The sequence below is a fragment of the Anser anser genome, assembly GCF_964211835.1.
Source record: "Anser anser genome assembly, chromosome: 3".
In the NCBI taxonomy this organism is placed as follows: Eukaryota; Metazoa; Chordata; class Aves; order Anseriformes; family Anatidae; genus Anser; species Anser anser.
This window is the reverse complement of record NC_139722.1, coordinates 75119669-75146076: the sequence shown is the minus strand read 5'-3', so window position 1 is coordinate 75146076 and position 26408 is coordinate 75119669. Positions and strand designations below refer to the sequence as shown.

The following is a 26408-nucleotide window of genomic DNA, read 5'->3' as shown; positions in this document are numbered from 1 at the left end:
TGAACTTCAAATTTTACCTAGTAGTGATAAGCTGTTCTCTTTTTAAGAGGTTCTGTTCAAATTGCATTTTTTTTTTAGTTGGATCACAAAATTAGTAGCACAAGAATGACACTTTAGGCTTTCATATACGACTAGCTCAAATCTGGTCTCTAACTACCTGTTATTTTGCTGCAGGTTGTTATTGGATAACAACGGTTCAGAGGGCTAAGGTAAAATAATTAAAAGGTTGATCTCTGTCTCTTTTCTTCAAGGACAGATGCCCGCGTTGTGAGAGCCAGTATTACAAGTGTATTCATTAGAAGGCAAAGCCAGATTTAATAAGTATAGAAACTCCTGTGGCTGGAGATAACATTCCAGATCAGGATTTAGGAGCAAATGAAAAGCAATGAAAGGGGCAATGTTTTTACTGTTAGAAAAAAAGGTAAAACATCAACAGTGCTCTGAATTCTGCTGTTGAATGCTGCTGCTAAGGAGTGAAACAGAAACAACATCCCATTTCTGGAACAGCCCATGTGAAAACTCTCCTGCCCCACCAACTAGGAGGTTGAACACTAACGTTCCCTGGTGGATCAATGCTCATTTACTCCGAGTAAAATAACTGGTGCTGTCACTACCCATGTTTTCCTGCATGGCCTGTGATCTAGCTCTTGCAGATGCTGCATTCATTTAACTGAAACTGTATGCAGGAAGGTGTCTTTCCCTTAGGGTGAGCTGTTCTTGCATTTAACAGATGTGGTTTGTCTGGGGTGAGCTTCACAGAGAATGGGATATCCCTGGCTTGTCCCAGGCAAAAGGTCAGGGTGTGAAGTTCAGGGGAGCATCTGCTGGCATAGTGTCCAAGGCATGGGGAAGAGCTGGTATCGCACAGACAGTGTTTGGCTGAGATTTCTTTCGATGTTGGGTAAGCTCTAGGAGAAGCTTTGTGTCTGCCTGCTCACTCTGAAGTAGAGTGTGGATAGGAAATTTAAAGAAGCCCAAAATAACTCTTACGACCATCAGTATTACCTGAGTGTTAGAGGGCACCAGTGTCTTTACTGAGCAAGGATTAATATGAGGTGTTACCTGAAAAGGTGCTAACTGCGGGACTTGGAGCTTAGTACTAAATGTCTTGGCTAGCTCTGTATAGTGAATCGAGCTTTTCTGTGCTGCACATAAATACTTTGCTAAGGAAGTTTTGATTTCTGACTAATATTCCCCATGGAGCTCTGACTAATATTCTACATACAGACTTATTCTTTCTTGATCAAATTTTATCATTACCAGAGGCAGGTACTGATTATATTGTGTCTGTTTTTATCTCTACACTTAATTCATCATATACTGTATTAGTTTCTTATATTTGCCATTTATATTCTATTGTGCGTGGTAACTCAAGCTCTCTTTTATATAACATGAATAGCTGTGAATGTAGGCTCTATGGACTTCTGCAGACCAAGAGTAAAACCTAATTTCATTTCTATATACAGCATGCCCTTTCTGAATTTCACATGAGAAATACTTGCTCTTGAGCTATCCAAATGAGAATACTTAAGTTTGGGCCACTGCGGCAGGTCACTTACTCACATTAGTTGTCAGCAACACATTGATATAAGCCTAAATGCATTGCCTTCTCATTTGTTTTTAGCCTTAATGAAAGCTTGTGTAGAAAAGGTATGCTGGCATAGCAATGAGGAATGAGTCACTACCATCCTCTGCTATCCAGAAACGAAATGTCAGTGCAGCTGCTCAATCTTCATTTCTTTACATAACCAAAGGCCAGTCAGGTCTTAAAATTTTCTTTTCTATACAACCGTTACCTCTCCAGAGCCTCCTTTTTATATGCTTGGGTGTGTGGGGATTATGTGTCTTGAATTTCAGCCGAACTGCACAAAACTTTAATTCTTGCTCTCCTTTCTCCCCCTTACTTCCTCTCTGAGTCACACAGGCTAATTTATTATTGTGAAGGTAAGTGGGTTGTTTTCACCCGACTAGTCATAAGAGCATATTATGCCAAAAGGAACACAGTCAGCTATATAAGAAATAACCAGCCTTTCCATTGCTGCATAAATACAGGTATTCATGTTGAAGGAAAGAGGGCATAAGTCATCGTGGCAGTTGAGACATGTAATGTACTGTGTGTGCCTATTGACAAAAGTATTTATTTAAAAAAAAATGCTTTCCATAGCAACTGCCACAGGACATAATTCTAAGACCAAAGGAACCTGCATTTACCAAGACAGGACAGCTGAGGTACTGCATGTACTCTTAATACAAGTGTTGTGGATATGCACCTCCCCTTTTCGAGTGTGGATCTCAAAGTACTACACACAAACCTGGTGTCAAAGCTAAGTTGTCATGTCACATTGGCAGCCTCAGCCTCCTCTGCCTGGGGGTGTGGACTGGGTATGGCTGCATCCCCATCAGAATTTTCTTGCTTAGATCCACCACCCTGCGCTTCAGAACAGTGCAACAAAGATCTCTGGCTTCTTTATATTTTTCTTAAGCATCTTGAGTTCTTAGTGTGACAGGCTTTGGGGATCTGGTGACACTTCTGAGTTTTTATTCTAGATCTGTGTTAATTTGTGGGGGTGGGAAATGGACTGTAGGTTTAGAGACCAGGTGTATTTTTATAAATAGAAAACATAACTAAGCTTCAGATCCCTCCTTCCCAAATTCCCACTACAGGTAACAGACGAAAGTTTGTTTTACCAATGAAGCAGGCTGCAGCACAGAGATGTTAATTGCTCCCTCTCATACGGTGAATCACCATTGCTGACAAAATCCTCACGAGTCCCAAAGCAAAGTTCTGTGCTCTAACTTTTGAATACCTTTTGCTTATTATCAATTTTCCAATTTTTTCCTTCAGCACGTTAGACCTCCAGACTTCAGGGCTTTACAAGAGCATTAGTTATGGAAAGCGTAAGTCAACCAAGCTAGATTTTGTAATTCAAAAATCTTCAGCAGTTCATTTTCAGTTCTATTTCATCTTTGGTATTTCATGCAAAATTTAAATTCTCTTACACAACAGTGGAAAAAAATAGATTTTGATAACAAAAAGAGGTACCTTACCTGTTCAGAATAATTCCGGTATTGTGAACTGGCAATAAGAGGTTTTTCCTTCAACTGAAAAAAAAAAAAAAAAGAGAGAGAGAGAGACACTATAAATAAACAAAAACCTGATTTAAAGTCTGTTAAAGTCTGTTGCAACTAAAAAAATTTACTTCAAAGAGTTTGGGTTAGGCCCATGCAATTCTTTTTATTCCTCAAAAGTTGCATATGAAATGGCTAAACTGAAGATGTGACCCAGGGGTTTTAAGTAGCTTTTATTTTTTTCTTGAGCAAAAAAGGCTGTAGGTATTGAAAGTCAGATGCTGGATGCCTCTTGAAGATTATACTACTTTTCTGCATATAGGAAAAAATATGCATATGTCTGTGCAGAAATGTTTTTCATATTAAAACAGATCCTCCAGGCCAAATCATTTCAAGCTTTTTGGAATAAATCTTTAAATATTTCTTCCCTCTCCCTTAATGTTGTAAGATTTATTTATTTATTTTATACTGTTAGCATTGCTTGTGAGAAATAAGCCTGCAGACAGTACCCTTAATTTAGAAAATATTTAAAAGCTAGCAATCACTGCTGATGTGATAGGGTTAAATAATGAAATACAACTCACAAATATAGTGATGTGCTTACGTTTTCAAATGCTTTCAAATAAAGTTATCTGGTGGCCATCAGAGCAACGGGACTAGCAAATGGCCACTCTGGTAATGGAAAGAGATTAATAACAGAATTGAGTGAGGAAACTTTTTGGCAAAAATCCTTCAAGTCAGAAAATAAAAATGTATTAAAACTGAACATTTTTTTCAGGAAGATAGTAGTTCTGGTGACAATTCTACTGGGAAAGAATTAACCCTGGATTTGCTAAACTTTCTGGTTGGAGACAAGAAGACAGCTGGCCCTCAAATGGGTCTGGAGAAACTCATGTTGAGGTCAGGGCACTGCCTATTTCAAGGTGCCTCACATCACTAAGATGTTTTGGATGGTCTCTATCCAGCTATTCACAGAAGAAAGCCAGTTCCTCAAAATCTGTGTTTTGTCAGCATTAAAATGAAAATGCTTGTCACCTTAACATTTTTTTGAAGATATCGAACTCCTTTTCAGTGCCAGTGCGGGTTGGGTTGAGGGCCCAGGAGATGGGGGGGAGTACTGACTGATTAGTGCATCATCACTAGGGATTTCATTACCCAGGGAGAATATACCACACCCCTCTATGAATTCCTTCTTTCCAAATGGCTAATGTCTTACATTTTACTGGGATAATGATATGTCAGGAGTAGCTTATATCCTACTGTTTCAAATAAAGGCCAAATATTCCCCACTGACACCAAAGAGATTAGGGAATGATACTCTTATGCCTTCACTTTTATCTAGAAAAATATAGGGGGCTGATGATGTCTGAAATATAAAATAGGCCTATAACCTCATTCTCACTAGAAGCAAGATTTTAAAATATCTGACTTCAGTTTTGCTGGAAGACAAAACAAAACAAAAACCTATATAGCAGGCTATAATGGCAAACCAACTTTGATATGATATTGCAGCAACAGTATATTCAAAAATGAGGCCTGGGTGGAGGAAGGGTGTGGGGGGGGTTAAATTGCATATGAATATGCACATTTGCATCTGGATATATGGAAGGTGGGAGAAGTGTGATGGGTCGTAGTTATGGGAGGATATCTCTTTAAGCAGATGTGTGGCTGTGGTGGGACGGGAAAGATGAAGTGAAGACTTGTTGGATGAATCTAATGAAACACAATTGGTGGAAACTAAATCGGCAAACAACCTGCAATGCAACCTGCTGCATTACACTGCTCCAAAGGGCCCAAGGAAAGTCAAAACATTTTTTTTTTCTGATTTATCTAGAAAAAATGCATTTAAAAGCTTACTCCTGCTACTTTGATATAAAAATGCTAGAAATGTTAGGTTGAGGTTTTCTCTGTCTTACTGTAGGAAATATTTAGTCTTAGAAGCATGCACATTGTTAGACAAAGCTATGTTAAAATAGTATTCAAGAGGAATGTATGTAATATTTTGAATAAATATATACTACAGAGACACTCTAGTTATTCTCATATCAAGCATTCCAAATCCAAGATATTTTAAGAGTGAAAGTAACCTTAAAAAGAAATCCACATGTGTGAAATTAGAGCACCCAAATAGCTTTAATAATGCTACAAGGGAAGATAGTGTGCATTTTAGTAAGGGAAGGAAAAGGATCATGTATGCAGCTGGAGAGAAAGGGAAGTAATGTCTTTGAAACATCATTTTTCTCTTAGCTGCGTCCTAAGTGTTCAGCTGCCTCAATTATATTCATGCTTGTTTCATGACGTCACAACCTTGCCATATGCACAGATTAGCACATATCTGAAGAATATGGAATAGCAAATAAACACCAATTAGCAAGTGAGTTAATCAGTAGTGAATATGTAATTGTCCAATTTAACTCATGCTGCTTATAAATCATCAGAATTTATTTTGAATGGAATTTTTGCTTGGAAGCACTCAGAAACTTAATACAAGCACATTTTAGCCCATGGGGTGTTTCTAGGCAATTTCCCTGGACTGTCATCAGCTATTTGTTCATGAATGATTGACCTTTTTAAATTGTATTCTACTGCTTTTGCTTCATGGTTAAATGACAAGAGGGCTCAGAAAAGGAAGGCAAATCAGATTTCACTGTGACCCCTTCAGTGGGTTTGGCATAAACATTTTTGTAAGCAAATATTGTTGTAAGTGTGCAAGCCTTCTATTCCTGTGAATGCATCAGTTATACAAGGTATTTGTTGAAATCAGAGGCTATCTAGTTTTTATTTAAATGACAATTAGAAGGCATTTTTTGAAATATTTTTGCCTTTTTGCATAACAGTTCCAAAAAGAACTTTGATATGCTACTTTCAAGTTCTGCAACTGTCTAGTACATAATTTAGAAAAATTATTTCAATGGAAGGGGGCATGTATCTATATTTTTAAGGGAGTAGCTTTACAATTCAACATAAAATGTGAGTTGACATCTTGTAACTTGTAATGGTTCCATTTATCAGAGCCATTGTCCTCAAATATTTAAGCATGTGCCTCACCTTGAGGAGGGACTGGAAAGAAAAACAGAAAATTATTGACTAGAGATGATTTTTTGGAGTGGTAAAAGGCTCACGAGTTTAGAGAAAGTCTTATGGAGAGCTGAATTCTAGGAAAACAAGATTCAAGACTTGGAAAAGCCTGAATTCTGACTAGGAAGAAATCTGTGGAAGAAATAGATTTCCTTCACTTGAGATTGTGAAGAGACCGCTTCTAGATGAATGAAATTGGGCTTTCAATTTCAGTGATAAACTAGGAGGTCACAAACAAAGTATGCTGGGAGCTGGCTTATACAGAAGCCTTGCAAAAGCATCTATCCTAGTTATCCATGGGGTTACTGGGAGAAGGAGGAACGCAGTGAAGGAGCAGAAGAAGGGAAGACCTGTGTTGCCAGGGGCTCGTGGAGAGCAGTAGGAATCCCAGCCAAGTAATGCTCCTGTAGACGTTGATACGAACCAACACTAAGATAAGGTATGCTTTCAGGGGTTGTACTTAAACTGAGCTATAGGCAACGTTTTACATGGCATGAAGGGTCTGTGTGCATGATCTGATGAGAGAAAAGGACAGGAGTCTGATTTAATTTCTCTGATTTTAGCTTAGAAAATGCCCCAAGATGTCATTTATTTTCTTCAAAGAATGAATGCACTCAAGTTGATATGCGAGTACCTGTGTGCGTTTAAGTGTATTGTTTTTAAATTATCACTATCTTTACTGCAAGCTTACAATTCTCTGTTGACAAAAACTTCCATGTGGGCTGCTTCTGAGCAGAGCACAAGGTTTGGTCTCACCAGCCTTTGTCTCAGTGTTCTGTGTCTGAAAGGATTCAAATACTGCACATGTGTCTGTGTTTGCTGTCAGAATTGGACCCATTGCCATCATCTAGATTTTAACTTCCCAATCACCACAGCAGTTCGCGTGGAAGCTTTCTTCTTTTTAAAGTGGGCACATGTTGGAAGCAGAAGGACAGTTCTTCAGCAAAATTGAAACCAGGAGATTGAGTACTCTGGCTGATGTGAATGTACACAAGTATAATGGTCAATCTAAAATCAGTATTAAGCCTCTGAAGCAGTGAAGCCAGCAGTACCTGTATGAAATTACACAGCACGCTTTTCAATATTGGAATTGATCTGTAATGTAATTAAAGCTACTGCTATAGGAACTCAGCAAATGAGCTGGGTTTCTGTTATTTCTTTGGTAACACCTTGCATTATTTAATTGTCAGTTATGACTGACAACAAGAGGGATAAACATTGCAAGTTGTATAACTTTCTGTTTGTATTGTGTCTCGGAAACAAAGACATGACCTTTTTAACCGATCTAAGTCAAACCCAGCTCATCATTGTTCTGGGTAGAGGAGAGAGGGGAATGAAGTATTATCCTGGTTCAGTTTCATAAGAGATACAGACTATCACCAATGTTCTCTCAATTGAAATTTGGCATTTGTTTGGAAGTAATGAAGATTTGGTCACATTTGTCCTCAACAAAATCAGAGAAATTTAATATGACCCTTCAGAGATCACTTTTCCTCCAGAAAAATCACAGCTACCATGGACTTACAAGGTTGCAATATGACACAGTACATGGCCAGCAGAGCTGCATCTCAGTAGTATAGCTTGGAATAAACAAATGCTTTACAATAAGCAGACACTAATGGATGCTGGTTTTAAATACTACTAAAGTTCCTATGGAAAGACTCATTATGTGCATGTGAATGACAAAATTATTCCTATTGATGGATGGCAGAACTATGAGTATTCAGGAAACAATAGTATTTTGCTCCTATTGTACAAAGTACTGGGCAACAGTCACAACTGTTTTCTCTGTCAGCTTTTTCTACATACCTGTTCCTGAACAGCAGCAATTTGTTATGACAGCCTTTTCTATTCAGCAGGACTACAAAGAATCAGTCATTTGTCAATATGCATTCATACAATTACATACTGATGCATTCACTTAAAGTAAACTGCGTGGTGTAACTGACAATTAATCTGCTATTTGATACACTAAGTACTCCACTCAGAGCCGATTGCTGCTGCGCCCTGAATTTAATATATATATATATATATATATCATTTGGAGTAACACACGTACACTTTGCTTCTCCTTCTAGTCTGTATTTCAGAAAATGGTACTGTAAATAATTGGCATTCCTATTTAGATACCTGTAACTGTCAGCTGCTGTTTTGGAGGGAGTGGCTGTAAGAAGATGGCCAGTCTGGGAAAGAAGATACAGAAGCAGTCTCCATTATTTACTGTTGCTCACTGAGAAACCTTGACCTCAAGGTTGACAAGGGTTTGTTCTATTTTGTGTGTTTTTTCTTCAAAAAGAGCTCCTATTTTTTCAGGGAACAAAAGGTTTGTGCACAGTGTTCTTGCTTCAACAAGTTCAGGACAGGGCTTACAAATGAACAGCTTGACAGAACACATATGTGCTTGGTTAGACATAAATACACGACTGAAAATTTTGAGACTAGTACAGCATACAAATGTGTCTTTTTAGCACAGGTGTAAAACAAAATTTTACTGAACTGAATTTCTCAGTGCATTTTAATCCATTTATGCCTTCTTCTTATCAGGACACAGCTATAGACATGTAACCCCCGCTAATTTAGACATCACTTAAAAATGACTGGATCTTAGAATTTTTTTTGCATTGTGGAGGATTGAATGTATGTACAATACTAACACAAGTGCAGTGACTAGGAAAAGCATAGAGGAGCATCAAGTAACCCTTTCATTTTTTTATTCATTACTGTAGTATAATCTTCATGGAAATACGTAACCTGCTTAAACTCACTGATGATTTTACAGTTTACTTTAGTAGTACCACTGGAATGTCTTTTCTGTGTTGTGCAGTTAATGCTGCAGGTCAAATAGAGTTGGCCTTGCACAGTTGGCTTTGCAGTTGCATTTAATGTAAAAGCACATTATATATGTAATTTCAAATGCTCAGTATTGTTACAGATTACTAGAAGCATGCATCTATGGAATGGAGAGGAACAGCTTCATATAGGAAGGATTATGGGTAGAGTTGCGGCATATGCAGCACGGTATTAATCAAAATTCTTTAAAGGCAGAGGCTATACAAAGGTTATATGAATGTTATCACACTGTCTTTAATAGCACTTTCCTAGTAAAGCTTCTGTACAATCAAAGAGATGGCTATAGCACAATAGTAGCACTATACAATAAAGAAAAGCGTATAATACAAGCAAGAAGAAGTGTGTGCCAGAGCCAGTGCCATAAATCCCTTTTTGATAGGGTTCTTAAGGTAGTTGAGAGCACAGATGTTCATTCACAAAATGCATGTCATGAAGTTCTCGTAGCTTCATCCATCCACAAGATTTTGGAAGCCAGTTAAGTTTCCTAGGGAGAAGAAAAAGTACACAAAAAGGGGGAGATAATGCCAAAGTTGGGAAGCACTGAGGTAATGCCAGAAGTACACAAATACATCACACTGCCAGCTGTTCACTAAAGCTGAACATAAAGAAATATGGCATGGTGTATAATGCACTACCAACCTTTAGCTTATAGCCAAGAACTTGTCAAGTTCTAGTGGTGGTTATATCAAATGACAGCCTATAGTGAAATGACCCATTCTTCTTTAGTATATCTATGGTTGGCCTTTGATCTTAATGCTCTTTCTGTGGTCCTAGGTCCAGGTGGAAGTTATTTTTTTCACAGTGAACTGGTTGGTAATCTCATTCCCTGTTCAATTTGATAAGGAGTTATCATTTATTATATTCCTGGAAACTGAGTTAACAGGAAAACAGCTAATAATAGCTAAAAGCAGATGACCAGCAGGGCTACATCAGGGAGACAGATATTGGGTCTCCAAAGTGTTGTGTTTTCAGCAGGTCACAAGCATATGTGAATTCAGATAGCTTAATTCTGTGCTCTCCTGTGGATTTGGGGAAATGGAAATGTGAAGAGTGTATATGTACTTTTATGAAGGTTTTAAACCATTACCTCCAGTCAAATAGTGAGAAGAGCATGATTCTTGAGAATCCTGACATTTCTTTGAGGCTTCCTGTGTGTAAGAGAAGGAAACTATTAGAGCTGAGCAGAGAAAACAGCTGAGGGGGGGAAATCCCCCTCATCACTCCCCTTCTCCTCAGGGAGTTTAGTTTGTAGATGTGAATCTATTAAAAATGCATATGCTGTACAATCTGGTACAAAAGATACCATGAGAGCACTTTAACTGCAATAAGTAAACTGGTCACACATTGAACTGTTTTCTTCCTTTATTTTTATAAAATCAGTGGTTCATCACTGAGGGTGAACAATGCTAAAATAGAACCTCTTGCAAGGTTTCCTATAACCAGTGGGCTCTTTTACAGGTTCAGTAAGACCTTATCTTGGTCAACATGCAGATCTTAATAATGCGTGTTTCAGGCACTATTGATTGTTTCTAGGTTATATTTAGTAATAAGCACTGAATGAGTATCATCTTCACAAGAAATAGACTCCTGAGTAAAGGAATAAGGATGTTTTATTTAGGATGTTAGGTAATAAATTTATCCCACAAGAAAGAAAAAATAATTCCAAGGTTTTCTCATAAATGAAATCAGTTAAATAGTAAGTAAACCATTCTGTGCTGTTTTAGCTATGTGTATTACACAGTTATCAGTCACAGTCTATTTCAGTTAAGATCACAAAACAGTTTCCCTTCTAAGCCTTTGTGTTCCAGTGTTTATTTTTTCACCCTGTTGTAGATTACCAGAAAGTTGCTTCTTTCTGAGTAACTTTCTTCATGTGTTGCAAGATGTTCAGTAGAGTCACTTGGCACAAGCCAAGCTGAATGCTCCTTAAAATCTTGAACATATCCAGCTTGGTCAGGATTTCTTTCAAAATGTTATAGGAAAACCTGTGAGCTGGGAAGAGGGACATCCTTCCTTTATTCTTACAGCAAAATGTTCTATTAAAGTGTGTGTAGGAGGGGTGAAGAGCACACATGTATCTTCTGAATTTTGTTTGTTGCTCTCTTCTGAATGACTGTGAAGGCATGTGGTGACCTCAGGATGCTTTGTGAAGTTAAGGTACACTGGCTTCAAAAGAAAAAGCAAGAGCCAGACTGCAGAGACCGTCTGTCATCCAGTTAAAGTTAACAATTTTGTTGTTGTTGTTAAGTAAACCTGTTAAAAGCCTCTCCAAGTAAAGAAAGCAGAACAAAAATAACAGCCCAACCCAAAACAAAAAAGCAATCAAAAATGTAATGGAAAATATATTCAAAACATATACTTTATTAAAGGATTTCAAATAAATAAATATTTTTATTGATGTAAATTTCAAAATAATGTTAAGAATACCATGCGAATAAGGGAAATGTGTGTTACTTTATTTACGTTTGAAATTTTCTCTAATGTGAACCGTAAAACAATTTAATTTCTGAACCCTCTATTTCAGCTTTCTAAATTTTTAGTTGTTTGGGACTTAGTATGTCGTGGATTCTGTGTCCAGCTTCTGTTCGGACTGAAAGAATTGAAAGGTTATTTCCCTAAAACTTCTGCAAAGATGTCTGGTTTTTGTTTGTTTGTTTGTTTTTATCAAACACAGAAGAGCTTCTTGTGTACAGTAGTGATAATACATTGAAGATTGTAACAAAGCAATGAGATTATTTAATTTTTATTGGAGTTAATTCTTTGTGAGAAAACTCCAGAACCAGCAACTGTATTTCAGCTTTGGGATGACTGCAGGATGGCCTACACTTGTGCTGGTTTTAGTTGTGTCTCTGGGTGATGATTATGGGTCACATTTCTTTTTGATTTAATTTGCTTCAGTTCAGTGGCTTTATATCAGGTGTTCGTGGATTTACTGTGGTACTCTGCACATTTATGTGACTCATTTTTGCAGAGTCCATTGTGCCTGATTTTTGCCAACTCCTAGAAAAAGATGAAGTCCTTTTGCTTATGGTTATATAACGTTATATTAGGGACTAGGTTTTATGTATATATATGTACATATATACATATATATGTGACAAAACATTTCCTTATTGAAGACAAAAATTTTTAGATGTTGGTGGAAGATCCTATATTGTTAATGGAGCAATTTCACTAAAGGAAAAATGTACATTATTGAATAACAAGGTTCTGCCCAATATCATAGAAACAGAATAGGAAAATTGTTATCCCACTTAAATGCAAATTTGAAATGTGTTTCCTGATTCAAAGGCTTTCTGATCACGTCTGTGAAAGTCAAAACTGTGGAAGAAAGTGATGATTCGTGAACTTCTGGCATTATTTTCAGTTTGGCTGGGGTCTTGCAATGCTGTGTGGTAATCTAAGAGCTGGTAAGAAAAAAAATAGTTGATGTTTTATAAGTAGACATTAATTGTGGGCACAAATTTGAGTGCTTCTTTTTGACATAATACTAACTATGAGTATATGCGCAAAGAAAAGTGTAGGCTTCTCCATGTTACCAGTTGCTGATTATGGTTCCAGAATTTATGGTGCTGATTCATTTCTGTAGCATAGTGAATAGAAATCACATCCACCTGCAATAGATTATGTTGATTGGTTTTGCTGGCAGATGTAGGAGAGCATCATTGCTCATTAGATGGTAAGCTTAATTGGTTTTCTCCAGAATTACGTAGACAATATTCTCTTAATCTGTTCACATACAAGGTATTTAATTTCAAAATCCCTGAATTATTGTTTAATTGTTAGCATTTTTCAGATAGTGGTTGTTCTCTGGGGTTGATTTATAATAAAAATGCTGCTTTGTCCTTTATGTGGAAGGGAATTATGGATGAAAGGTTTGTATGGGAAATAGACTTTGACCTGCCTCCTCCACTTGAAGTCAGTACGCTTTTTGCCTGAGAACTGAGATTTTGAAGGCAAACGATGAGAAAATTCAAGGAAGAAGGAGGGAGACGGAGAGAAGGATCTAACTCACATCCAAAGCATTCGATAAGGGACAGCTAGAGTCTGGGATATGAGCTTTCATGACTCAATTGCTTGGACTTCTAAAATGCTAAACCCTATGGTTTCCTGCCCCTGTTGGGATTAGCTTCCCACATTTTACAGGCTATAGGTGGAGTAAAGACTTTTGATGCTTAGGTCCCTTGGTTCCCCCTCTGAAAAGCAGACCCATGGTGAAAGGGCTTCGTTTGCTGCAGGTTGAAGGCATGGAGGCAAACCCACACTGATGTGCTGTATGAGGTGCCAAACAGACAATGTCACATCTGTAGGGCTCACAGGCAATTGCTGTGGTACAGGGCTGTCTGACCTTGCCCACTCTGATCCTGCCCACTTCTTCTCTTAGCTGATATAGCAGCACATCACTTACTTGCTCCACATCCCACTCCATGGAGCAGCTCAGGAGTGGCACTGTGGAGGGCCATGCCGGGATGATGCCCTTCAACATCAGTGAGAGGGAAGAAAGTGCCTTACAGGCGGGATATGACTTCCTGTCTCAGCCCTGTGGTAACAATAAGAAGTCAGGACTCAAAGGGACATCCTGAACCATCAAAGGCATTCTCCTGACACCAAAAGTACTTTGCTATATCAGCTCTAACAAACTGATTGAGTTACTGCTTAAGCCGAATGACACAAGTTGCTCTTGCTGTGCTTAATAAGAAGATCTTGTAGAACCCTACTGCCTGAGTCAAATACTCCCTGAAATGCCAGTTAAAGTGTATTCTGTGCAATTGGGTAGCCTGTGTCTCTGCTGTTAGTGATGAATGATCTTACCACTGCCTCTTCCCTTTTCAAATGACCTGATATACTTTTAGAAGACCATTTTCTCAAGAAATACAGCCTATGTCATGTTTCTCAGGGAGATGAGAGCCCAATTCTTACTTTTGCAAGGGGAACGTTAAAGCAGTATCATTTCCATCTGCTGGCATTTTGTTCCTACTTATTACAGGTCCTAGTGATGGCACAGTACAGTAGGCACCAGTTTCTTCTGTTGGCTGTTGGGTATTTTTTTGAAGCAATAGATGGAGTGTGTCAGCAAAATGACAAGATTCTCCAAATGGCTTTTTAATGTTAAAATGTTATTTTTTTAATCTTTGTTAGTTTGTTAATGTTAATTTTTTAATCTTTATGTTAATTCCATATCACTAGGGAAACTTCTTTAAAAGATGGTTTTCCGAAAATAATTCCTTGGCTGAGCTTTCCAAAGAAAGTCCTGAGAAATTTCAATTCTGTTGTGTGTTGGTCATGGCTGTAATAGAAGACTTGCTTTTAAATCCTCAAGGCTGCTTTGAACATGTGTCTCTGACCTCCCTTGCTTCTCCCCTCCCACAAACCATGTGTCCCTGGCAAGAAAAAAAAAAAAAAAAAAAAGCTCCAATTTAGGTAGTAAGTCTATATTTATCATGGGACTATTTCCTTGATTCTCTGACACCAAGCTGGGGAAAAAAACCTTCTAAACTGGAGAGAGATATGAAGACATTTTTGATTAGAGAGTTTTTCCAAATACAAATAGGCAACTGCTGTAATGTGAATGAACTGATGCTGTAGTTGGCTTTTTTAAGCAAGGAATTGTTTAGTCTCTTCCATTTGGCTTGTTCCATGGAAGATGAATTTGGCAATGGCTGAAGTGTAAAATGAGGAAAGAAGAAAAGGAGCATTTTTGCTCTCTTAAAAAATCAGGATCAGAGATTTGGATCATATATAGAAACACACATCCGTGATTTTTCACAGTTTATCATTTTATGATCTGACTAGGTCAGAGACTATTGGCGGGCGGATTAGGAAACATGTAGTGTTGTCAGGAACAAAGGAGACAGCTAATTAAAAATGTCACAATCCTTAGGAGGAGTGATCTTGGAAAAATACAGCTGGTGTTCACTGGAGGGAGAGAGGTGTCCTAAGCTATTTTCAAAGCTACATAGCAGGGCTTTCATCATGGTCTCCTGTATTATTCTTGTAGACAAACTGGTGAAATAAGTATTCATTGAGTAGACTGTAGAGTGGCTGGAAAACTAGCTGGATGATTAGCCTCAAAGTGTTGTGATCAGCAGTAAAAAGTCTCACCAACAGCCAATTGCTAACAGAGACTCTTGGGGGTTGATATTGGGGACAATATTGTTTTACGGTTTTAATCGCCAGCTGGGATGAGGAAATGGCATGCACCCTCAACAAGTTCCCAGATGATAATAAACCTGGGGGAATGTCTGTATGCTGAAGGGTAGGGCTACCACTGAGGTTTCTTGAAAGAAATGGGCTGACAGGAACCCCATGAGGTTCGGTCATAACATCCCCATGCAGGGGTATAGGCTTGGGGAAGAGTGGGTGGAAAGTTACCCAACAGAGAAGGATCTCGAGATGCTGATTAACAGACAGTTAAACATGAGCCAGCAGTGTGCCCAGGTGGCCAAGAAGGCCAATGGCATCCCGGCATGCAGCAGAAATAGTGTGGCCAGCAGGACAAAGGAGATGATTGACACGTGGATGTGGCACTAAGGGATATGGTTTAGAGAGGGGACTTAGTAGGTCAGGTTGATGGTTGGACTTGATGATCTTGGAGGTCTTTTCCAACCTAGATGATTCTATGATTGAGCCCTACCAAGATGCCAGACATTTGTCGTAATACAGTCCAAGGCTGCCTTTAAAAAAGGAAAATGAAACAATATCCAAATCAGAATTGTGCCACTACTGTAAAAAGATATTGGCTGTAATACAATCCAAGCCGATCCTTTACAAAGAAATGGATAAATCTCAGAAGAGAGACAATACATTTTGAGTGAGCAAAAGCAAGCTCTTAAACTTATCAAAGTCTAAGGAGTTATGACTGTCTCGAAAAGAAAAGACGGTGTAAAGAGCTCCAGAAAGCATTTTAATGTTTTTATGTTGCAGACCTGCAAATAAAGATTGGTACTAGAAAATGCCTGAGTAATTTAATTGGTTAGACCAGTGCCTTTCCACCAGCTGGCCTGGCAGGATACAGAATTTTTTAGATCAGCTTGCAGTGCCATTTGCAGGACTGCTCTTCTACAGATATCAACACCTTAGCTGACTTCAGTGTGTAAGTATAGAAAATGGGCAACGTGTATGCATAATGTCTGACCATAAAGGAATCAGAAGAAAATCTAAAACTTTTTGAAATTATCATAGTTACAAAAATGAGGGACATGGGCATGCTGCCATGATGATGGAGAACAACATGGTAGCAGACATGGGCCAGTCTACATAACGTGTAACCCACATAACACACCACTTGCGGTATTACTGGGAAATAGAATAGTTTTGTAAATGGTGACAGCTGTTTGGGGTTCTGAGGGTTTGAGGTGTGTCTGCTCCCCATACTAAGTTTTCTGAGCCTAATGTGGGCATAACTTGCTCAGTTAGACCTGTCCCTCCTCTCAGTGGAGATGCTGTTTGTGAACTGCCAAGTGAAAGTAGAAGAGTTTCCACCGTTGCATAGTCAGTATTCTCCCTGAAAAAAACTGACAGAGAAAACAAGTGGTTAACTGGCTTACTGTTCCCTATCTCTAACAACATGTTATCTAAAGTCACTCGTACTTGTGTAACTTAAACCAACCCTCCACTGCTTGCTTTCTGTCTAAAATGATATTCATATTCAAGAGGTGAGGAAGGTCTCTGACCAGGTTACTGTATTGGTTCGGAGCACCATTGTGTGTGCACTTGTTGTCCCTGTTCGCCAGGAGCTCCAGGTGTGTGGCAAATGCTGTATAGCACCTGATGAGGAAGTACAGATCAGATGAATATGGAAAATATATATTAAACCGGATCCATTGTGGGACTGTTCAGTCCAGGGGACCGAACTAGGGTTAGTCTGATGTAAAACCCCCATACTGCTTTTAACGAGGGGGCTCAGAACCGACAGCTTTGATTTACAAATCTGTCAAATATTATGCCAAGGTATTTGATAACGTAGACGTAGACAGAGACGATCTGTGCAAGCTCTTGTGAGATATCGACGTTAGGCTGCACTAGTAACCTACTGGCAGGGAAACAAATTTCTGAGGTCACATACTCCTTTGCCTTGTTCTGAGACTACACTGTCTTGATGCTAATAATGGGTTGAATTTGAGTATGTGTTAATCATTTGGATAACATTCATGCCTTTGTAACTGAAGCTGATTGCTAAATCTTGGTGAATAAACCTTGCATATAAACCTTCGTCTAAAAACAAAAAAAAACAACCAACCAAACAAACAAACAAAACCCATCTAAACAGAGTACTGTAGCTTACTAAGATGAATCTTGTTAATTAGTATCAGGGAAAAAAAAATCACAGACGTATAACAGACATAAGACTGCCAATCTAAAGTATGAGGGTTTTCTAGGTACTTTATAAGATTAATTGAAAACAGTGAAACATCTTTGGATCTTGATATGTGTTTTCCTGCTGCTATGTCATTAGGGTCCACTTGCTTCACAGTTACTGTCTTTTCTGTACAGTTATGTGGCTTAACATTCTTTTAAGCAAAAAAATGTGATCTCAAAATGAGTCATTTCTGTCTTCATGAGAAGTGATAATGAAAATGCTAAAACCCTGATGACACTGGAGACAAATCGACAGTATCATGTGATGTCTTCCCAGTGACTCAGACTTGACCCATGCCCTGGTCTGGTATTGCAGATGTAGCAAGTTACTGTAACCAAAATGCCCTCCCTCTTCAGTGCAAGTAACAAGTTGTTCAAGCCAGTGACTCCTGCTGACTGCTTCTGAAGGAAGAGGGGCAGATTGTATCAGTTGTCTTCTCTACCTAAAGCCTGGAAGACTTCTTTGTGTGGGAGCAGATTTCATGGACTGAAGTCAAGGTCAGTGCTTGCAGTAGACATGAGCAAGGAGATCTATTGGAAAGGCAGGCTGCAGTCACACAGCTAAGATGTGAAGATTTCTTGGGATGGAGAATTAATTTAGAATAATTTCTATTACCACCCAGCTGCTGCTACATGAAGCCTCCTGCTGTCTCTTTCCTATGCAAAGGTTCAGACAGAATTATCCTTGTGTTTTCAAACCCCCAGAGCTGTCTGCAGGGCTTTGGTGAAGATGTTCATGCTATTTGCATTGGTACAGGAGTGGTGAAGGCTGCCCCGCTACCCCAGCGGGCTCCATTAAGACAATTGCTCTCTCCAGGGCATTTGGAGTTAAGCACAAGTGTGGGATGATGTACCAGTGAATGCGCCCATGCTTCTCCATGGCCCTCCCCATTATGGGGATTGGGAGCAGCTGACATCTCACCAGTCATCTTTCAAAGCTGAGATTTGGAGGAGCAGCACACTATCCCAACTACATCCCAGCTCCCCAGCTTTACCAGGGAGCTTGCCCTCTAGGACAAGTGCCTTGCACAGCTGAGGGTGGTCAGAGTATTTAAAACCTGGAGGAAGCACCTCCTTCTTACTGCAGAAAGTTGTGTGGGAAAGAGAGATTGCTCTCTTAGAAGAGGGAAGTCAGCAAGAGATTGTATGGTAAGTTACTCGTTTTGACTCCTCTCCTTATATGTGTGTGATGCATGCTGTATTTATTTTAACTGGAAGAGCTGTGTTCCCCCTAAAGTTGAGCTGTGGTTTTTGCTCAACAGCAAAATAGGAGAAAAAGTATCACTTCAGGTTTAAGGATATTAAAACCCTGGAATTACCTGAAAAAACCATGGTAACAAGTTCTGAAGTAATGGCAGTTGCTCATATTACCATAGAAACAGGACTTAAAAAGTGGAAATTACCTATAATTTATCTCTGTTGCTTACAGTGACAATAATATAACATGTATTTTGTGAAAAATACACACATATTTTGGCTATAGTAACTGTCAAGAAGTTATTCAAAATTATTTAAAGATATTCAAAAGGTACCATTTATTACTTTGTTGCCATGGTTATTTCTTGTTATTAGTCCCCACAAGAGTGACAAACAAAAAATGGACAATTTTAATAAAATCTAAAACTTTGTAGGTATTGATATAACACAAAAGATAAAGTCAGTTTGTGTTAGTCAAGTAGGCTAAAAATGTCTGTCTTAGTTCTTGATAAACAATAATTTATTATCTAAGCAGCTGTGTATTTATACTGTACATTTGCCGAAACGGCAATAGGTACAGTTGATTCCAAGCTGGTGATGCCAGTCCCAGGGAGGTAAAGGCCCTTGGCCTATGGACACCAGTGGGTAGAGGTGGGAAGAGAGTGGAGAGTGTGGTGAAGATGGAGAAGTGAAAATGAAGCACAAAGCCCTAGCTCTGGGCAAGATCAGGTATCGCCTTGCTCCTATGCTTTTTGGAGAAGTAGCTGGTGAAGACTAGAAATGAAGACATAGTGGTGGTTAGTCTGGCAGCTTGAAGCTGTGCTCTGTGTCTGTCTCTCCAGCCTGTGATGGCAGAAGGATACTAAGACCCCATCAGCTACGGTAATTCAGATATTAGGCTGATTTAGAAAACTGGAAGAGTGATTTTGACCTATTGATCTGTTCCTTTGTTTTTCTTACCTGCTTCAAAGTGTAGACTCTTGCTTCTTGGTAGGTTGAGAAGCTGCAGACAACTTCTCAGTGTTGTTTGACTTGGGTTAAGTGCCCTGCATGGCAGAGGTTTAAATTGGAAACATTTTCATTTTAAGCTTTTGTGTATGGGGTTTAGCAACTTCAGTAAGCTTTCTCTAGTTTCATTTATGGTTGGTATGGTAAGATCTTCTGTTTGTATTGGTAGAGGATAAACTTGCCATTCCCCTTGTTTTTGTTGGCTGAATTGAGAGCAAACTGAGTGTGTGCAAGTCTGGCAAGGTGGGATGTCAATAGACCAGGTGGACAGAGGACATCACGGACAGTGAAGAGGAAGGATCAGTGTATATACGTGTGTGCTTGAAAAATGATGTATTCTCAGGTCAGGGAACTGATGATTTGCTTCTCCACCAGCAGAGCTGTTCTACAGCACAACTCTTAACTGAAAAAATCTGAACACAGACCATGCCTCTGGACTGTTGCAAAAATGTTTGTGACAGCAGGAATGGAGGGTGGGTGGTGAATGAAGGAAATAGATTCTTGTCGTGCAATTTTGGACATATAAGGAATCGGACTTGATAGAGATCATGTCATACGCGAGGTCTCTGTGTTTGTAGTATGGACAGCTCTTTTTAAGAATAAATTAATAAAAAATACAACTCATCAGGTATTGAACAAACAGGATCCCAAGGATAGCGTACTGCAAGGTGCTTCTTGTTAGCTACGCCAACACTGAGATTACACCACTGAAAACTGTGTAATAAGGGACTACTGATAATTAACACTGTATAAATCTTAATAACAATAGCTACTTGGAACAGCAAGATTTCACTATTTCTATTAATGTCTGCAGACCTGGGGTTAGATTTAATTGAATTCCTAAGGGAAGGAGCATTGGCAATTATAAAAATCATTTAAACACAAATAATGCCATTAAATAACTGTGTGGCAGCAGACAGTAGGAGAAAATAGTGACTCAAACACACTCCTGTGTTAGAATGAAAGATTCAGCTTTGATAATTCCTCGAGCATTTTATAAACTGCTTGTATTTATGTAGTAATGACAAAATATAAACCTGCACATATTTCATAGCAGAAGAAACAAATGAAGCTGAGTCTGAGGAGGCTTGTGTTTAATCATGAAATGTGCAGCATTTGGCTGTAGTGAATTAGCCATTTGTCTTACTAATGCAAAGCCTCAAGAGAGCTTGAGGCACAGTGGACAAATTCGGTGTTTTTGTCTGTGTGTGACCTCTAGGGACCTTAGTAAAAATTCTGCAGGAACACAAAAAAAGATCTGGTTTCAGATCCCCTTCTCCTCGTGTCTCAGTTAATGTATGTGATCCTGAAGTTGCAACGCTGCCCTTCCCCTGTATCATTAGCATATCAGTCAAATAGCAATGTATGATTTGGGTCAGAAGAAAATGAATAAGGTACACTGAGGTTTTGTTGTAGGGTGATTTGTCATATGGCTTCTGCAGATAAGAAATCCACTGTAGCACTTACCCAAGTAACAGCATATCTCATAATCCATAGTCTTTCCTCTGTGTGTTTAGCATGGCTTGCTTTGCTGTATGGCTTGTCTTTGTGTAAAAAAGTGGGGTAAGGGAGGGAATATTTGATTGGCTTCAGTATCTGAACGCTTACAAAACTTTTTTTTCTTCTGACAGTGAAAGTTTTGATTAACTCATTTCTTCTTTCATTAACACAAACTGTGTCGATCACTTCTGAAAAAGGCATTAATATTTGAAGCCTTCTAGATAGGAGAGGGCAGCAGTGATATTAATCTTTTCATTTGTATAATGCCAGTTAAATTATCAGTATTCTGCTCCATCAGGCATTCTAGAAACCCTCCTGTTCTGTTCATGTGTTCTGACAGTACTAGTTCATTTCTGTCTGAGTTAAGATCCTGTGAATTCTGTCTTTTCTTACCTGATTTTTGACTTTTATTTCTGGGCATTTCTTCCCAGATGCATGTCCTTGTCTTTCTCTGTTGCAGCAACTGGGTCAGGCAGGATTGGAGATTGCCTTTGGATTTAAATAAAAATGTTAATTTAGGGAGCATGTAACTTTAGGATGGAAATGTAGTCATTACTAACTCTTTAGTGCCTTTGCCATGGCTAGTGAGAGTAGAGAGATCCGGTGCCCAGATAAGGTTTGAACTTTGGAGTTGCTAATGTTTCAAGTGCACAAGCTGCAAAATGTTCAAGCTTTTCTCAATGGATCCTTTTTGTCGCAGTTTGTGGAGTCAAGTTACTGAAGAGCTGATAGTCTTGAGGACTGAGAACTGGTGCTCTGTATAAGGGAGTCTCTTATTCATGAGGTTGCAGGCATGATGAGGGATAGGTGCTGGACGGTAGGTACAAGCCACCTTCATCTTTGCTGAATGGTCACATTCTGTAGAATCGATGAATGCCTTAGGTCCTGAAATAACCCATCAAATTTATTCACTCTTTATGCTTGCATCGAAGAAACTACCTGTTAATTTTACAGTAGGTCTTGTGGCTTGTTGAAGGAGGCACTTCTAAATTTTTGGATGTTGTAGCCTTATAGTGCTGTAATACAGCATTGACATCAAGGCATGAGCTTTGTACTGAATTTGCAAGGCCTCACTCAGGACTGACATTTGTCAGGCTTGCTTGCCCTGAACTTTTGATGTGCCTGGAGCTTTATTTTGCTTGGTTTAGCTATGGCAGGATTCCCTTAACTGACAACTGACCAGGTGTCTGGTTTTTTTCCCTTCTTCTGTTATCTTTGTATGGTACAGTCATTTGTATAGATAGTAAACAGTTATTCTGTGTAGAATGAGACATCTGTGAATCTAATGGAATGATGTAGTATAAAGAGGCCTTGAGAACTGGAGACACTGGATGTGGCACAGAAGAGTACTGGCATGATATGATGAGATGGGTGGCTTGGCATGGGAGAAACCACAGATAAAAGCAATTAATGATTGGATAAATAAATGAAGGCCTGAAGCTGGACAAAAGTGGCCTCAGGAGTAACAAAGAATGCTAAGTAGTGGTGTCTAAAATAGGTAAAGTGCACCATATGTGGTAAACCTAGATGTGATGTGGAGCTGCAGAACGAGAGAGAAAGAGTAAAGGAGTAAAAGTGTGTTACAAGACATAAAAAGGACCCAAAGTAGATTCTAGAGTCAAATTTAAAAACCACCAACCTAAACTCTGCATTTCTCCTGGTGAAGGACTCCAGATGCTGGGGATGGTCATAATCCCTTTCCCCCAGTTTGATTCATACCCCAAGGTGAAACAGCCAACCTTAGGGCTCAGAGGAACACCAGAATGGTTAGCGTAAAACCAGAAAATGGGAAACTAACTAAGAACTTTGCATAAAAGTTTAAATTCTGTTATGATTGTTACTGAGCTTTCTTTCTGTGCCTTCTTTCTGTGTTGTAACAGTATTGTTTTTATTTTTCTCTAGCAACTAGTTCTGGACTGATAATGAGTAGACTTTTAAGATTTCAAATACACTAAAAAATTATTGTCACTAAATATAGGATTTATTTCCTCATTATTCATAGAAAAAGACGTTGAGCATAACAGTATGTCCTTCCTGTTCTTAGAAGCATGGGTAAAAAGACTAACTTTAAAACTGAATATATTTTTTTAATACATGGGGGTGCTTGTGTCTAACTGTGGGTATTCAGAACATCAGTTCCTTACTAAACCTCCTGAAGGTGACTTTAATTGTTTCAGTTCAAAACCTGCAGCTGTCAAACTAGTTTCCTCACTTAGGCACCTAACTAAGATAGTACAGCTTCATGCCTCCCAAAGGGCATATTCACACTATAGACATCTGCAAGAATATCTGTTTAAAAAAAAAGTCTGTAATTTGTGAGTGTATTTTTCATGTTATCTGTTTAAAATGTATTTCCTTAGGTCAATGACTCAGAGTACTCATTTGTATTATTTCCAGTGCTGCTGACTGGTAGGAGTCTTACACACAATCACAATGCAAATACATTAATCTGAATAAGGATAACTTTTGTTTGTTGGAAGGAAAAGATACAATAGCTACAACTTGTTAGTACTGTCTCAGAGCTAATGATACCAATCTTCGTTACAAAATAATCTCTTAAAAAGCAATGTAATTAAATCTGAGTGGGTATTTCAAATAATCCACTCTGCTTAAAGTTCTATTAAAATACTAGCGATTACAAGGTTAATTAGTCTTTTAAAAAATTGATTTTCTATTGACACCTTTGAGAAGCTGTAGTAATCTTTGTTGGACAAGATTTGTTCTCATGGGAGACCAGGAAGAGAAGAAAACAAGTTCTTCACAGATGAAGTAACAGACTGACTACCCTCATTCATCAGATGCTATGACCTGATAGGGACTGACACTGATCTCCCAAACAGCATCCCAGTGTTTTAAATAGGTTTCCAGCCTCTCCATTATGAAAACCTTGTGACCCATTGGGCACTCACATCTTCTGACTTACCTCCAAAAGATCACGGTCTGTCAAAACCCTTGGACTGATACTTGGGTTGTTGGGAACAAGCTTTAGGAAAACTCTGAATGAAGTCTGGAGGTTTGAGGTTCCCTGTCTGTCTGGGGCCAAGGCTTATGTGTGAGCCAGCCTTCAACATTAGAGCCCTGGGGATCTTGGTGTCAGAATATCATGTGGATAGATTGACTGGTGCAGTGCAGATCTTCTGTTACTAGAAACCTAGGTCTGCACTCCAGAAAAAAAAGTAGACAGAAGTAGAATGATAGAAAGGAGGTAGCCAGAAATTCATGGTGAAAGGAAAGAGATAAAGGGAATGCAAGAGGATAAGCATTTAAACATGAAGAGACCCAGGCATCTTCTTACATACATTAATAAAGAGGTAGCGCAGCTGCCTCATTAGGTAATGAATCTAATTCAAATTCAAAATGTGGATCATGATAAAGTAATGTGTCTCAGAAGGACGTATCTTCCATGTCTCAGCTTGATCTTCTTATTTAACTCCAGTTGCCTTACATAAAGGAAAGAAAACATCTGGATAAGAGTTAAAATAGCAGGGGAAAGGGGAAGCATACTCTTTTCTGAACTAATCCTTGCTTCTGTAATAAAGGCTTCTTCCAGATGAGCAACAAATACTGTGCAGATGGATACACAGCGGTCTAGTGGAACTCCATGGCCCTGGTGAGAGGCAAGATAGGTGTTTGAATTATATGCATGCGTGATATAACCATTTTCCCTTGTATCCTGTAAAGACATTTTGAGATGGTAATAGTTGCTCTTGGACACAGCAAAGGCTGCCCAGAACTGAGAGCTTCCACTTGTGCTTGCATCTGTCTAGTGTTTACCACCTGGGTGGTGAAAACTGGGCCTGCATGATATAGGCCATCCGAAGTGTTTATATTCAGTGTTGTTCTTTGTTTTGTGTGTTTGTTTTTCTGGCACTACCAAAATGATACTAAACCAGTGTCTCACTAGTTGGTGTTCCCCCCAGGAACTGGAGAGGCTCTTACCTAAGACGTGTGGCAATCCCTAGGTATCTTCAGTTCTGTCCTCAAGGTACTAAAGAATATACTGTACCTTATTTTGGGAATAAGTAACTGCCTTTTGTAGCTAACTCAAAGCAAAGGCATATCCTTTTTTTAACCAGGCCCTCACTCTGTTTCTGCATGTATTTTTGGATAAACCAAATTCATTGCAAGCTTCCCCAAATAAAATTGTCAATATCTTGAGTATTACAGTATAACATGCTGTTGAAATATGTTAACAATCTTACTACATTTTAAAGACTAAATTATTTTGGTTTTTGTGTTGCTAAAAAAATAACTACTTTGAAAGAGACAATTTCACTAGACAGTCATTCCATATCACTTTTTTTTAGCTTCAAACATGGAAAAGAACAAAAAATATTTGTTGAGTTATTTTTATTGTGTTTGCCATTTTTTAAATCTCCTTGGAGAGCAGAGGGAGGACATTCTTTTTTTTTTTTGGTGGAAAAAAAAAAAGACAGCTTTTCTTCCAGTCCAGTTGCCTCTATTCAGGACAACTCTAATCAAGGGTAAGTGCACTGGTTTGCAAGGAAGAAGCAGTTTTGGCAGGCGTGGCTCCTGGTGTCACAGGTTAGGAGTGAGAAGCCTGAACTTACCTGCTAGTTGTTTTGGATCAGCTTTCTTGTAAATGTGAAATTTTCCTCAATACACCTTAAGTGGGACTTTCTTCTAGCAAGGAAAAAGAGGAAGTGAAGGTATGAAAAAAATCAAATCAAAAGTAGTGGTAGTAGCCTTTGTGTTTGCATTTTCCAGCAACAAAGGATGATGGCTCTTGATGAACAGGTGGCAAATATGAAACGGTTGAAAGGTCTTTATCTACAAATGTCAAGTGAACATGTTTCTGTGGGATAGTTCTCAGATGGAAGTTCTGCTGTGAACTTCAGTTTTAGGGTTTGGCGGTTTGTGTGTGAGTTTGTGTTTTCCTACTAGATGGGGCTACACCAAAAGCCTGCAAAAAGAATAAGGCATCAGAAATTCCTGATCAATGTGAGAAATAAATTATTGTTTCTAGATTTAAGTTCAATCAAATAGTCTCAGGGTGATATCTTGTTCAAAATTTTTCTCCTGATTTCCATCTGTGTCAGTGGAGTCTGTAGGAAGCATTCAGTGGGCCTCACTATGGAACAACTTCTTCCCCTCACCTCCCCCCCCAGTCAAACCCCAAAGCTGCTGTGGTATAGCTGTGTCAACATACCAGTTTACAATCTGGTTGCTAATAAGTAAAGGAAAAAATAATTTCTTTCTCTACTTGGAAAGGAATCTGATGTCATACAGTTTCCTGGGAAATACTTTTGCCACCTGGAGGCAAATATCAGCATAAGTGCCTCATTTGGTTGACTGCATTCCAGCACTTTCTGCCAGAGTAGAGAGAG

General features: G+C 38.8%; 2 long non-coding RNA genes across 3 annotated transcripts in view; both read left to right on the top strand.

Moving 5' to 3' along the window:
- Window positions 1–26408, top strand: part of LOC310896472 — a 360334-nt gene that overhangs the window by 127517 nt on the left and 206409 nt on the right. The gene's annotated exons all lie outside the window — the stretch shown is intronic.
- LOC310896475 lies at window positions 16908–25015 on the top strand. Its single transcript, XR_014581522.1, has 3 exons — window positions 16908–18504; window positions 24600–24670; window positions 24981–25015. It is a non-coding gene; the product is annotated as an uncharacterized lncRNA (long non-coding RNA).